Source organism: Pseudochaenichthys georgianus, chromosome 6, assembly GCF_902827115.2.
Source record: "Pseudochaenichthys georgianus chromosome 6, fPseGeo1.2, whole genome shotgun sequence".
In the NCBI taxonomy this organism is placed as follows: domain Eukaryota; kingdom Metazoa; phylum Chordata; class Actinopteri; order Perciformes; family Channichthyidae; genus Pseudochaenichthys; species Pseudochaenichthys georgianus.
The window spans coordinates 43,817,104-43,832,377 of NC_047508.1; the positions used below are offsets into that span (position 1 = coordinate 43,817,104).

The 15,274-nt window shown below is 40.8% G+C and overlaps 1 pseudogene; it reads left to right on the top strand.

Moving 5' to 3' along the window:
• Positions 1 to 2,301: 2,301 nt before the first annotated feature.
• On the top strand, positions 2,302 to 13,808 carry LOC117448380 (peroxisomal succinyl-coenzyme A thioesterase-like; annotated as a pseudogene).
• The last annotated feature ends 1,466 nt before the right edge of the window (positions 13,809 to 15,274 follow it).

Consider the following 15,274-nt stretch of genomic DNA (forward strand, 5'->3'; position numbering starts at 1 on the left):
GCCAATACTTTGGCACTCCATAACTTCAGCTTATTTTCAGCTACAGAAACCATTCAAATATTAAACTATTCAGCCTGTTCAGGAATCGATGGGAAACCTTCAACTTTTTCAAAATATTTCATACTTTTTGAAATGTTCAGCTTTTTAAACTCTTTTTTTTACATTGAAGTCAATGGGAAGAGCCTTCAAATCAGCCAATAATTTAGCTCTCCATAACTTCAGCTTACTTTCAGCTACAGAAACCATTCAAATATTAAACTATTCAGCCTTTTCAGCAATTGATAAGAAACCTTCAACTTTTTCAAAATATTTCATACTTTTTGAAATATTCAGCTTTTTAAACTATTTTCTTAACATTGAAGTCAATGGGAGATGCCTTCAAATCCTGTTTTCCTACACTTTGCGCCAAATGCATCTCCTTCCACATAATTTCAGCCAGACCCTTCATTCCAACTTTCAAATGACCAGAAGACCTTCAGCTATTCAAACCTGACTTTTACTTTTGATATCTTTTAAACATTCTGAGATATTGAATTTAGTTTGGAGCTTGGTAGAGAGGCATTTTTCAGATCTTTACATTAGAGTGGATGGAGCAGCTCGTTAACTCTAGAGTGCTTTGATCTCAAAACAGAGTGCAGGACAGCTCAAAATTCTCCCCCAAAAATGTTTTAAACTTGCCATACTTCCCAAACCCTACACTCCTCAGACATATTTTTTCATGGAAAACGTAGGAAAACCTCTCCTAGGTTGAAAAAAAGATAAAAAATATTAGACAAAATGCCTCTTGAGGGCATTAAGTGACAAAAACGTTCAACATTCCTCCATTGAAGCCCATTGTAATTTCAGGCAGATATTTCCTCATGGTAGCAGCCGCACACCTTTAGTTAAACTGCCAAAAAGGCCACATTATTAACCCAAAACTACACAAAAATTACACTTCAGATACTCAACTTCCTTGACATGCTTCACGTTTTGAAATTTCGCAGATATCTGTTACGGTTCTTCCACAAAACGTTCACATGTAAGAGGTTCATCTCTCATTCAGAACAATGAAGCCTTTGAAGTCTAGGCACCTCGTTAGCTCAACTATAAACACCTGTGCAATGGAACACGATGATGTCATAACTCCAACTGACATGCAGCAGACTTCAACAGTCCAGCTGTGAAGACATCTCAGAGACACACACACACACACACACACACACACACACACACACACACACACACACACACACACACACACACACACACACACACACACACACACACACACACACACACACACACACACACACACACACACACACACACACACACACACACACACACACACACACACACCGATCATGATGAATGATCAAGAGAAGAGAGAGAGGGCGATCAAGAGAAGAGAGAGTGTTGAAAATGTTGAAAAAGTGCTCAAACTTCACATGTGTGCCAACAGTGCAGCCATGAAGACATCTACTTGACAGTTTTGAGATTTCTTCAAATGCCGTTCCCACGGCGACACAATGCTCACCATGAAACACGGTTTTCTCATAACTTCAGTGAAAATACTCGAAATGGCCCAAAACTTCACAGGTTTGGTAACAATGCAGCCATCAACACATCTAAGAGTATTATGGGATGTCATCAAATGCCGTTGCCATGGTGACAGATCATTCACCATCAAGTTAGTTCAAAAGTTTACAGTTCAAATATTCTGCTGCTTTCCCAAGCCTTTTTACTTTCTTTTCTCATCTTAATACAAATTCATTCACTACTACTTACATCTGATATTTAACTCCTTCAGCCTATTTTCAGCTGCAGAAATCATTCAACTATTACATTATTCAGCTATTTCAGGACATCAAGGCTATACATGTTGTTGTTTACACCTTTTTTTCAAAATTTCTTTTAAATATTAAGCTTTTTCTGCATTTGTGTAGCTAAAAGCAACTACCATTCAGCTAATAACATATTCAGCTTTTTCTGCATTTTCAGCTAAATTCAGCCATGTTCACAGTTTACAGTTTACAGCATTCGCATGCATTTTCTGCAGGAAATGCATTTTCTAGTTTACCTTGATTTTGTAATATAATGCTCCTCTGCCTCTGTTGGGTGCTTCTTTCTGTGAGGGTATTTATCTTTGGCGCCTACTTTATTTGTTTTGGATTCAAAACACCTGACAGATGACCGGTGAAAGTTGGTTGATATTGACGGCTGCTAATATTCTCCAAAAAACAGAAGCCCTAAAAAGATGGCCATTTCGCTCAAGAATGCATCAACATTCCCATTCCCTATAGTTTAAAAAACAATGTTATGCACTTTTACGATACAGTTTCAGAGGATCCCAGTCTGGATGGGACATATTCTGGGGTTCAACAGATGGGTCTGCTGTGGAGCCTCAGACCAGTTCCAGGCAGCAAATCTGGGCTCTGGTAGGCCAACATTGGTACCAAATAATACCTATCAATACAGACTCAGTATTAGAGTTGACTCTTTCTCCTCATCCCTCAGAATGAGAAAGATGAACGTCCAGACTCCCATGGTAGTCACGATCTCGGTGTACCAGGGTCACCAGACAGAGGGCTTCTTGGATCAGGTGCTGCTGGCCAGTGTGGTGGTAGAGCGATGGTACATGGCTCCCGGCGTTCGAAGAGTCCCGATAACAGACGGCAAACTCACTGCGACCCTCTTCCTGCCCTCAGGTAGGACCTGGGGGATAGTTTAAAGGTCACCTACTATGCAAAATCCACTTCTTCATGTCTCTTCTACATCATCATGTGTCCCCTCTTCTCCATGTCTCTTCTACATCAACATGTGTCCCCTCTTCTTCATGTCTCTTCTACATCAACATGTGTCCCCTCTTCTTCATGTCTCTTCTACATCAACATGTGTCCCCACTTCCTCATGTCTCTTCTACATCAACATGTGTCCCCTTTTCTCCATGTCTCTTCTACATCAACATGTGTCCCCTCTTCTTCATGTCTCTTCTACATCAACATGTGTCCCCTCTTCTCCATGTCTCTTCTACATCAACATGTGTCCCCTCTTCTTCATGTCTCTTCTACATCAACATGTGTCCCCTCTTCTTCATCAACATGTGTCCCCTCTGTGTAAAGAGACTCTGAAAGTTTCAGGAACAAAGATTCTCTCTCTTTTTGATCCATTTCTATAAAAACCTGTCTGAAAATGAGCTGATCAGATTTTGGCCACTTTATGATGTCATAACGATGTTTTGTCTTGTGTAACCATTAGCCAATCACCTACCAAGGTAACCCCCCCCCATCCACCTTATCACCTGAATCTCCTCCTAGAGCACCATTGAGTTCTTTGTAACCAAATGTCTCTCAGAGGGGCGTGGGGAGGGGCTCCTTATTTTCATCTAAAGTAACAGACAGAGAATTAGCACTTTGGAAACAGGGCTGAAACAGAGGGGATTATGGGTAATGCTGCAATGATCTGTTTGGTGTTTCAGCCAATCAGAGAAAGGTTCTGTATATATCTGAGACACATAATATATTGATGAAAAACAGTATAATAGGGGACCTTTAAGGGAAGTGTCCTCTGGGGGGAGTTTAGAGGGGACAAGGTTCAAGGCCCTGAATTGAATCAAATTCTATCGTGGAAGTCTTTGTGATATCAGCAAATATCGTATCATTGTCCGAAGAATGAAGATTATATTGTATCCATTCTGATTTGTCTTTGGTGTCTTGACTCGTCTGAAGGACCTGGACCTTTCCCCGGACTCTTGGACCTTTGGGGGGGCGGAGGGAAGTTGGTGGAGTACCGGGCAGCGCTGCTGGCCTCCCATGGCATCGCCTCGATGGCCCTCGACTACCTGACACCTCAAATCACTAAGGAAACTGGGAAAATGGTGGACAATGATTACTTTGAGGTAAACCAGATGAGCTTCTACGGTAAAATACAGTTTTTTTTAAACTCCCAAGAACATGAACATCTCATTGCAGTTGCGTGTCCATCTGAACGTTATATTTACTCTTAATAAGATGTACAAAAGCTTTATCCTCAACAACAGTGAGGGGAATCCATGTATATACATGTCATTTAAAGCATACAGTTCTACATAAACAATGTATGAATGTATTGTTGACATATTTCCCTTCTGCAGACGGCCTATAGAGTTCTGGAGCAACACCCTCAGATCCTCGGCAGCAGGATCGCAATGTTGGGTCTTTCCTTTGGCACCACTGTCACTCTGGGAATGGCTGTTTACTCCCAGGTTGTAAAGGTAGGACCAGCTTAGTGACTTTCATCATATTAGTGCAGATCTTTACAAGTTGTTGTATTTAGTCTGTTCATGTCACAGAAACTGCATACCGTCAATGTACGTCAACCATAAGAGCTTGTCTCTACCACGGACGTGCTAAGATTGTTGTTTGACAACACTATCTTTTAAAACGTTTTTCTTCACTTGTCACTTTATGGGGTCTTTGACTTTATGGTTGAAGATAAGGGTTGAACCAAGTGCAAACTAACTCTAGCTTCAACGCGGAACTGGAACAGAACACATTTTTGTGGGAAATGGGTAAAAGGCCCTCTCAAATGCCATCTGACACAGCTCTATTCACTTGACCGGATCTGAGGAACCCATTGAGGTCAATTAAGCTTTTTAAAACACTGGAATTACACTAGTTTTTGTTCTGTAGTAGCCAGCCAGCTCTATAAACATCCTGACCTCTTTTCTTTTGGTTTGAGCGTCGGGCAGGCTGAAATGCCGTAGGTCTTTTCAACCTGTGGCTGCACCTGCCCGCCCCCCATGTGCTAGCCCAAATACCTTAGCCCCCTTTGCCAAACTGCACCCTTCGCTAGGTTGGCTCCATTTGGTCCATATGCTGCTTCAACGTCTCAACAACAACCTGAATGGAAGTGCCACAAATGAGTAAAAACTGTACGGTGGAATAAGGCCTAGCTGATCCAGGAAAGCTTCAACTCGGGCCGTCAGATAAGCATTGAATGTATGCTTATCTGATGGCCTTATTGATAGTCAACACAGAACCAAGTTGACCTAACAGACTTGCATACTAGCACAATGGTCACTGTTGGACTCTTCTGCTACCCCTCCTTCTAGATTGGCTTGAAGCTCTTCCTGAACACGTTTCCTCTTGTGTTCATGCAGCTGATAGTGGAGTGAACGCATTGTGTTGCCCGGGTAATTTCTATGTTGAGTTGTTTGGGAGTCACATATCGGAAAACTGCCTTTGCAACAAAAAAAAACGTCTGCTTTCTGGCCCGGCGAGAGATTGTTGTCACAACAAACGGGGACTGATATATCAGTTTTTGTTCAAACTCATCTCTCTCTCCATCACCCTAGAGGGTCCTCCTAAGGACCGAACAAAAAGAAAAAAGTCAATGTAGGCCACCAGGTCTGGAGGTCGCTCCGTCGATAAAAAGCGTCTCATAGTACCCGCAAGAGATCAGAACCATCATGTATTATCCTACCGATTTCCTGATTCTGTCCAGCTGTCTGACCTGGGTTTGTGTGTGTGTGTGTGTGTGTGTGTGTGTGTGTGTGTGTGTGTGTGTGTGTATCTGTGTCTGTGTGTGCGTTGTCTCCTAGCTCAGCTGTGCAGTGTGTATCAGTGGGAGTCATGTGCAGCCGATTGGTGCAAGTGTTGAACAAATACTGACTTTCACGGGTAAGTTAATGTGCTTTCTGTTATCTTCATGCCTTTCTTTTTCTCTAGAGAATGACCTGCAGATTTTAATGAGCCTATAATCATATTTTCATATTGCCACCATCAAGACAACTTATTTTGTTTTTAAATCAGAAACGCTTATAAGACTCGCTTTGATGAGAATAACCAAGTGATCTGGAGAGATTTGATGCTGCCCATCCCCACAGACCCCTCACTAAAAGTGGACGTGAGTACCACCAATTGTTCTGTTATTTTTTTACAAACTGTATACTATATAAAAGGGCCTTTTTGTGTTCATTTTCAGGTTCGTATTAGTATGTATTGTCTCTACTTTAAAGAGTCCTCTCCTGCTGATGTTCAGGTGTATATCAGTATGTAGTGTCTCTACTTTAAAGAGTCATCTCCTGCTGATGTTCAGGTGTATATCAGTATGTAGTGTCTCTACTTTAAAGAGTCCTTTCCTGCTGATGTTCAGGTGTATATCAGTATGTAGTGTCTCTACTTTAAAGAGTCCTCTCCTGCTGATGTTCAGGTGTATATCCAACCCAGTCTCACGGCATTTCGTGTTCACCAACACGATTTTTAATCTATTGATTCGTGTTCACCAACATGATTTGCCCCTTTTTTTCGTGTTGCACAGCACGATTTTAAAAGCAATGTATTTCTACTGGTAATGTGTTTCGTGCCTGCAGGCTGCAGCACATATTTTTCTCCGGTCGGGTCGTGGAAGACCGGAAGCTGTGTGGTTCATAAAAACATGTTCTTACTCAATATCAAGCCACAGTTATTGCTTTTATTTTAAATCGTATAATTTCGGACTTTTGTTGTCGTCTGTGAGGAAAATAAATGGGGCTCAGAGCCTCAGGATACTGAAATCTGTATTTTTAAATCTTTTTTTCCTTCTAATTTGTTATTCTTTTCAAAATAACACACTGTTATTTACTCACCAATAACACACAATTATCCTTGCTTTTATTTATTGGTTTAATTCCATAATCTCGGGCTTTTTTGGCGTCCGTAGCAGACGTAGGCATTTCGAGCGATTACCCAAGATCCTCAGCTATGGTTTTAAGCTCGCTGATTGGATGTGTTAGCCGCAATGCATGCTGGGATTTGGTGTTTATATTATATGAAATCCGGAAAACATTTTAAAAGTATAAAATAATACTTAATTCCGAGTGCTCTTGCTTTTCTCTTTGAAAGTCATCACATAACGGCATTGTAATACACGGTTCGACTGTATTACATATTACAGATCTGCCGTAGTTCTTTATTTAGAGAGCCCTGATGAGAAGATCTTTGGAAAAACTGGAAGAAATGGCGCCGAAACTGAATACTTGACGTGGATCATAAATATATCAACAATTAAACAACATCTACAATTTCTCTTCACACAATACGTCTCCTTGCAGTATCAACACTAATTCGGCTGACTTTTACATTTGATCTAATTCATAGATAGGTTATATTTACACCATAACGGTGCACAGCTGATAGAAAAGGACTGTAGTTTTCAAAAATATTACTGATTTTCTTTGAATGTAAGAATGTAAATACTGAGTCTGAAATAGTATAGCAATATGCTGTAAAATGATGTGAAAGCATGCATAAAACTATACATCTTCAGATTGTTGTACTCACACTAATACTAATACATACACACTAATAATACAAAGTTATTATGGCTGTGTGCACCTTGTGTGCACCTCCTAGTGCAGCGGTCGGGAACCTATGGCTCGCGAGCCATATATGGCTCTTCCGGTGACGGCATATGGCTCCCAGACAATTTTGAGTTGAAAATAAAAAAAAAATAAAAAAAAAAAAAATCAGTTTGGAACTGATTTTAAAATACTTGTGATATTTCTTAATAATACTGTGTCATTTTAAAGTAAACAGAAATTAGTTTTGAAGATAAATTTCACGGGTCACGGGTCACCCGTGGGTCGGGTCGGGAACCAATGGCTCGCGAGCATGTCTGGGTCATTGTAAAGGTGAAGAAATCAAGTTTATCCGCTTCAACCCTTGTAACGGAAAAGATGGCGAAAAGAAAAAAAGACGATGATTACCGTGCATTCCAGGCTGCGTGGACAGAGGAATTTGCATTTGTGGAGAGCAGCATCTGCAGTATGTCTAATATGCAATGATAAAATTGCATCGATGAAACGGTCAAATATAAAGCGGCACTTCGATACGCACCATGCTTCATTTGCATCGAAATATCCAGCGGGGGACAGCAGGAAAAGGGCATGCGAGGAGCTACAGCGGAGAGTGCAGACGAGTCAGCAGCAACTACGTGTGTGGACCAAGCAAGGTGACGGAAATTCCGCTAGCTTTGCGGGTGCTTTGGCAATAGTAAGGAATGGAAAGCCATTCACAGATGGCGAGTATGCCAAAACATTCATGCTTGATGTGGCCAATGAACTGTTTGATGACTTCCCAAATAAAGACAAGATAATCAAACGAATAAAAGACATGCCCCTATCAGCAAGAACTGTGCACGATCGTAGCATCATGATGGCAAATCAAGTCGAGGAAACACAAATTAAGGACATAAACGCCGGGACATACTTTTCTCTCGCGTTAGATGAGTCAACAGACGTTAGCCATATATCTCAGTGCAGTATAATTGCCAGGTATGCTGCAGGTGACACACTGCGTGAGGAAAGCTTGGCTGTTTTGCCAATGAAAGGGACAACAAGAGGAGAGGATTTATTCACGTCTTTTATGGAGTTTGCTAAAGAAAAAAAATTACCGATGGACAAACTTATTTCTGTCTGTACTGATGGTGCACCCTGTATGTTGGGGAAGAACAAAGGATTTGTAGCGCTTCTCCGTGAACATGAAAAGAGAGCCATCCTAAGTTTTCATTGCATCCTGCACCAGGAGGCGCTTTGCGCTCAGACGTGTGGCCAGGAGCTTGGTGAGGTGATGTCGCTGGTCATTCGAGTGGTCAACTTTATTGTTGCCCGAGCTTTAAATGATCGCCAGTTTAAAGCTCTGTTAGAAGAAGTTGGGAATCATTATCCCGGCCTGCTTTTACACAGCAACGTGCGTTGGTTGTCAAGGGGGAAGGCGCTCAGCCGTTTTGAAGTGAAATCCGGACTTTTCTTGAAATGAAAGGCGTCAAGCATCCTGAGCTAGACAACACTGACTGGCTCCTGCAGTTTCACTATCTCGTGGACATAACTGGCCATCTAAACCAGCTCAATGTGAAAATGCAAGGTATTGGAAATACAATCTCATCCCTTCAACAAGCAGTGTTTGCATTTGAAAGCAAGCTGGAAGTCTTTCTCAGGGACATTGAAACAGGTCGTCTTCTGCACTTTGAAAGACTGCAACAATTTAGAGATGCATGCAAGTGACTCCACTCAACATCTGGATCGCCTGCAGCTAGCTGGCTTTACGTCCAATCTCCTGCAGTCATTCAAAGCACGTTTTGGAGAATGTTGTGCGCGCACTGGTCTTTTCAAGTTCATCACTCATCCACATGAGTGTGCAGTGGACAAAATCGACCTGACATGCATCCCCGGGGTCTCTATCGGAGACTTTGAGCTGGAAGTTGCTGACCTGAAGGCATCAGACATGTGGATGAGTAAGTTCAAGTCACTTAATGGAGAGTTGGAAAGTCTTACGCGACAGCGAGCAGAGCTGGCGAGGGAGCACAAGTGGACAGAAATGAAAAATCTTCAACCTGAAGACCAGCTGATTCTTAAAACTTGGAACGAGCTTCCTGTGACATACCACACAATGCAACGTGTGAGTATTGCCGTATTGACCATGTTTGGCTCTACATATGCATGTGAGCAGTCATTCTCGCATATGAGGAACATTAAGACCAACCTACGCTCACGTTTAACTGATGGAAACCTCAACGCCTGCATGAAGCTCAACCTCACCACGTATGAACCAGACTACAAGGCCATCAGCAAAACCATGCAGCACCAGAAGTCGCATTAAAAGTAAGACATATTTAATTTATTATACGTTAAAAATACTATATGGCTCTCAATGAAATATATTTAGAAATATTTGGCTTTTATGGCTCTCCCAGTCAAAAAGGTTCCTGACCCCTGTCCTAGTGGTTAAAGCACGTTATTGAATTATTTTTTTTATGTGTTATATTTGATTAAAAAAATATTAAGAGTACATACTTTCATAGGGGGAAAGTATAAATATAGAAATATAGAATATAAAAAATCAAGAAGATACTATAAGTGATCTCTACAATAAAACAGTTTAGTGCAGGATGTACACAGATATTAATAGGAGGTGCAAAACAGAAAAACGGATTAACCTTTATTTAAACATTAAATATTAAATATTAAGCCTGACAAAGTAATTAACGTCTAATATATTGCTTTCCTGCAATGTTAACTATGTTGAAGCACTTATTTTAACTGATATTATACACATTAATTATACTCTTATGTATGTAGATAGAATAAGAAATGTGCAGAATATGACAGTTTAATGGTGGAGGTACACACATATTGATAGATGTCTTGTAATGCACTGTTGAGGAACCTGTGACCCAAGTTTTTCATTCATTGCATAACTACACCGTAGTTGTGTATGATATGTCAATAAACCTTTGAAAATCTTGAAAGGGATGTGCAAAATAGCCATAATATACAGTCTTTAATGAACTATTAGTAGAGAATAACGAGTAATGAATATACTTTATTACTTGTTTCCATTCATGTCAATTGCAGATACATGTTTAGTCTTCTCAAGCACCAACTATCAAATATCTCTCCTGATTGTTGGCACTTGACAATCACCTTACCTGAATTTTACTCAGGTGTAACTAAAGTCTGATTTAAGGGTTGTTTATATTTCACATAATTAATCAGAATCTGCAAAGTAACTCAAATAAATGCAGTGGAGTACAAATACCAGGTTAACCTCTGAATTGTAGTGGAGTAGAATTACAAAGTAGCAATGAGCTGTCATGTGGGTATACGGCCCGATTTTCACCCATTTATTAATTATATGTTTTACATTTGATAACACCAATGTGTTTAATAATGGCAACTTCTAATTGTGGGGAAAACGTTCAGTAGAGACGTCCCATAGAACATTTTGCGAAACACAATAGCCAGCATGTGTAGTTCTGGGGGGGTGTTCGATTCCAGTTTTGGATAGTCTGGCGTGGTTTCGTTCCATTTCACACAGCTGTTTGACGCTCTGCGTAACCTTACGGGAACTGTAGTCCTAAACGATAGCTGGGGATTATGGGTAGTGTAGTGTCTTCGGCCATCCTAAACTCAGAAATGTTGACAATCGCAATGATGCTCGAAATGTCCCTTATAGGCCTACGTCTGTTTCCGGTTATTTTTATTTTGAAATTCAGTTCCTGACGGACACCAAAAAAGCCCGAGATTATGGAATTAAACCAATAAATAAAAGCAAGGATAATTGTGTGTTATTGGTGAGTAAATAACAGTGTGTTATTTTTGAAAAGAATAACAAAAAGGCTCTGAGCCCCATTTATTTTCCTCACAGATGGCAACAAAAGTCTGAAATTATACGATTTAAAATAAAAGAAATAATTGTGGCTTGATATTGAGTAAGAACATGTTTTTATGAACCACACAGCTTCCGGTCTTCCACGACCCGACCGGAGAAAAAGACGTGCTGCAGCCTGCAGGCACGAAACACGTTACCAGTAGAAATACATTGCTTTTAAAATCGTGCTGTGCAACACGAAAAAAAAAAAGGGGCAAATCGTGATGGTGAACACGAATCAATAGATTAAAAATCATGTTGGTGAACACGAAATGCCGTGAGACTGGGTTGGTATATCAGTATGTAGTGTCTCTACTTTAAAGAGTCCTCTCCTGCTGATGTTCAGGTGTATATCAGTATGTAGTGTCTCTTCATGTCTCCATGCTTTAATGTTCAAAAAGCTCTTTATTTTTCTCATACTGCCTGTGCTGCAGCACCTATTTTCACCCTCTGTCTGAAACTAGAGCCCAGTCTGCTCTGTGGAGTGTGTGGGAAATACACTTTGGGAATGTAGCCTTTGCAGACCATCAACATGCACAAAAACCTTTATAACACCCTACAGGAAAGGGAAAATCCCAGAAAGCACAAAAGGGCTAAAGCTATGTAGATAATGTTATACTTCTATATTTACAATCTGAAACGCTGCTGCTGTTTGTCTCTGAGCAGATGGGACGACTGCAGTGTCCTCTGCTGCTCGTTGTTGGTGAGGATGATCAGAACTGGCCCACCTACGAGTCTGCAATGGACGTGAGTTATTCAACATGACATGAAACACTAAAAACATGGATAACTACATGATACATGAACAACCCATTTTTGTATCCTAGTTGTTTGCCATGTACATTTGATTAAATCTCATTCTGTTTTAAAACACATACATATGTATATCAAGGATCAAACTGGTGTAATAGTTTTTATTCTTTTTTTCCAACCAAATTTAAACCCATTTATGTTTTTCTCTTCACGGACCAAATGTGTTTTGTTATTAAGCTGGCATAATATTTCACTAAGATCTCGTTCAAAACAGGGCATTGTGAGCGGACTGAAATATTTGCAGGACTATTTTGTGGACTTGCACGGCTCTTTACGCTGTCATAGTACTTGGTTTTAATTGCGGGTCATCATTATTATTTAACAGTGAGCACATGCAACTTTTTGCAGTCTAAAATGCATATTAATGACTTTTGTATTTAGTTGAAGCTTATCATTATATTATTGATGGTCATTGGAGACAGTGTGGCCCGATATATACAGTTAAGAGATGATGGCAACAGAAACAATAGAAGAAGTAAAAGACATATCTAAGACATATGAGATTATTATGTGTTTAACTTCCCGTTTTGCAGATGAAAGAGATGATGGAGCGGGCGGGGAACAGCCACCTTCTGACTGTCCTCTCCTATAAGAACGCCGGTCACCTGATCGAACCTCCATTCATGCCGTTCGCCCGAGCCAGCACCTTCAAAACGGTCACTAACCCACCAACCAAGGGTAGGATATGATAATACTTGAATAGTCAGATCAAGTCTGAAATGTGACTTGCATCACAGCAGCTCCATGTGTCACATCAACAGACAAATATCAAGACACAACGCATGAAAGCACAATCAGTGAGAGAAAACATGCTCAAAGACCCTTCAGCGTGCATTTGATCTGGCTCTGTATTTACTGTGAGGATTGACCGGAGCAAAAAGGATGCTTCAGTCTGACTTTATTGAATTGAGGGACCCTGGATCTCCCATTAGATGGAAGCAGTTCATATGCTCTGTTCAGAACATGGTTTGTGTCCGAGATGATGTTGTTGGACAGCCTTATTAAGTTGTTATGAAAGGCTGAGTCATAGAGTCTCTGACAGGGTTGACCAACAATCTTTGAGCATATTTTTAACAAGTGGAGCTGTTTTGATTTTAAAGCTGTTGACTAACACTTGTACCAGGTAATATTGCAGTACTGTATTTCTCAGTGAATCAAAGTTAGGGTGCTTACATTTAGGACTTTGAGTTTTGACTGCTATAGTTTGGCTTGTTGTCTTCGCAGTGATGGCTCTGTGGGGCGGAGAGCTGGTGGCACATTCTCGCGCTCAGGAAGACGCCTGGAGGAAGACACTGGTCTTTCTGAGGGAGAATCTGTACGGCGGCATGAAACATGGTGCTTCATTTTCCAACTTGTAACCAAGACCATCCATCCATCTTCTCCTACTCATCGGTGGTCGGGTCGCAGGGGTAGCAGTTCCAGCAGAGAGCCCCAAACTTCCCTTTCCCTGTAACCAAGACAACAACTAATAATCACACTAACTGGGACTTCTGGCGCCTTGGATTCAGGAAGTAACAGTCCGCTCTGTTTTTTTCCTCATGCTTAATCATGATGGGGGGAATTCATGTTTTTCTTACAGGAAAACACAGCTCATCTATCTCAGTCACCGTGGTGGCCAGAGAAACAGGCTCCATGCCTGCATTTGTGTTTCATGCCAGAAAAGTTACCTTTAATTGTAATTATTATTCTTTATAATCAAGTTGATTACAGCTTACTGGTTGAATCAGTACAATGTATTAATAACTTGTGGTAATATTTAAGTTTATTTATATAGCCAGTGGGTGATTTTAGGGTGGATTCCATCACCCTTGTTCAAATAGAGTCCAAAATACAACCTCCATTAAGGCCCTGTCACACTGTCCCGAAATTGACACCCGATGGACACATGATAAAGGAAATGTTCAAATTCGGCTCTGATCGTAGCAACATCGGGCCATTCTTGAGGGCATCTTAAGCCATCGTATGACCGCCGGTGGAGTTTCTCAGGCTCCGGCAGCAACTTCATGAGCGGCAACTTCGTAAGGCACTCGTGAGGGCATCTTGTCAAATCGTGTCATCTTCGTGTTATCATCGGTGCCATCGGGCATTTGCCCTCACTCTGATCGGGGCGAATGCCCGATGGCACCGATGATAACAAGATGCCCTCACGATGGCCTTACGAAGGGCAAAATTGACACACGAATTCAACACGAAATTGAACCTTCGCAAGGTCCTTCGGCAATTTTTTGGCATGCCAAAGATTTTGCCACCGCTCACGAAGTTGCTGCCGGAGCCTGAGAGACTCCACCGGCGGTCATACGATGGCTTAAGATGCCCTCACGAATGGCCCGATGTTGCTACGATCACAGCCGAATTTGAACATTTCTTTTATCGTGTGTCCATAACAAAATCATGTAAACATATTATGTAAATAACCCAATTTGTGTTACTGTGAAACTAAAAAGGATATAATATATTATTTTGAAGGAGAGTTGACAGGAAGTTGTTGTTGCTATGGAAACAACATTACGGAGAAAACGTAATATTTTCTACATATAAAGACGGAGAAAGTAAAGAACAAAGTCTGAAAATATCAGTACAGTATCATAGTACTGTAACATAATTGTTTTTGGTACTTTCATTGCAGTTGTATGTCTTAAATGTAATATAAATGTTGCCTTCGTGTGTGGTTCGGGGCCATCTTCGTGCGAAATTCACAATTCCATATTCGTGTGTCCATCGGGTGTCAACTTCGGGACAGTGTGACAGGGCCTTTATAGAGAGAGTAGGGGCAGAGGGGGACTCTAGTTTAATGTTAATCTACCTGACTCATTAATCCTCTCTGACATTTTAATTTACTGTTTTGCATGAACACGTCGTAAAATACAGATAATGATTAGCCATTGTTGGAATTTCTGTATTTTCGAGAAGTTATTTTCTGTTTTGCCTCGTTCGGACCAAGAGTAAAATAAAAATATTTTCTGTTTTAAAATTCCTGTCTCCTGCATTTTGGTCCAACCTCTTGTCACGACCTTTGTCCTCCTACCCGTCCTTCAGAGCGTCTTCACCCGTCTGGTCAGCCTTAAGCCTGTCGTCCACAGGGTCATGGTGTCCAACCATGTGATTCATTAAAATCGGCACTGCCCCCAGGCCGTACTGCGGAGATTCCATGCAATTTTCATCCAAACTACAAAAAAACTCAAGGGGTGTCCACAGATCAATATGAAAGCCCACTTGTAGATCCAACATCTCAATATGGAAGCCCACTTCTCAATATTATTAATAATTCCAAAATAATAATAATAGTTTTTATAACTATTGGCATATAATAT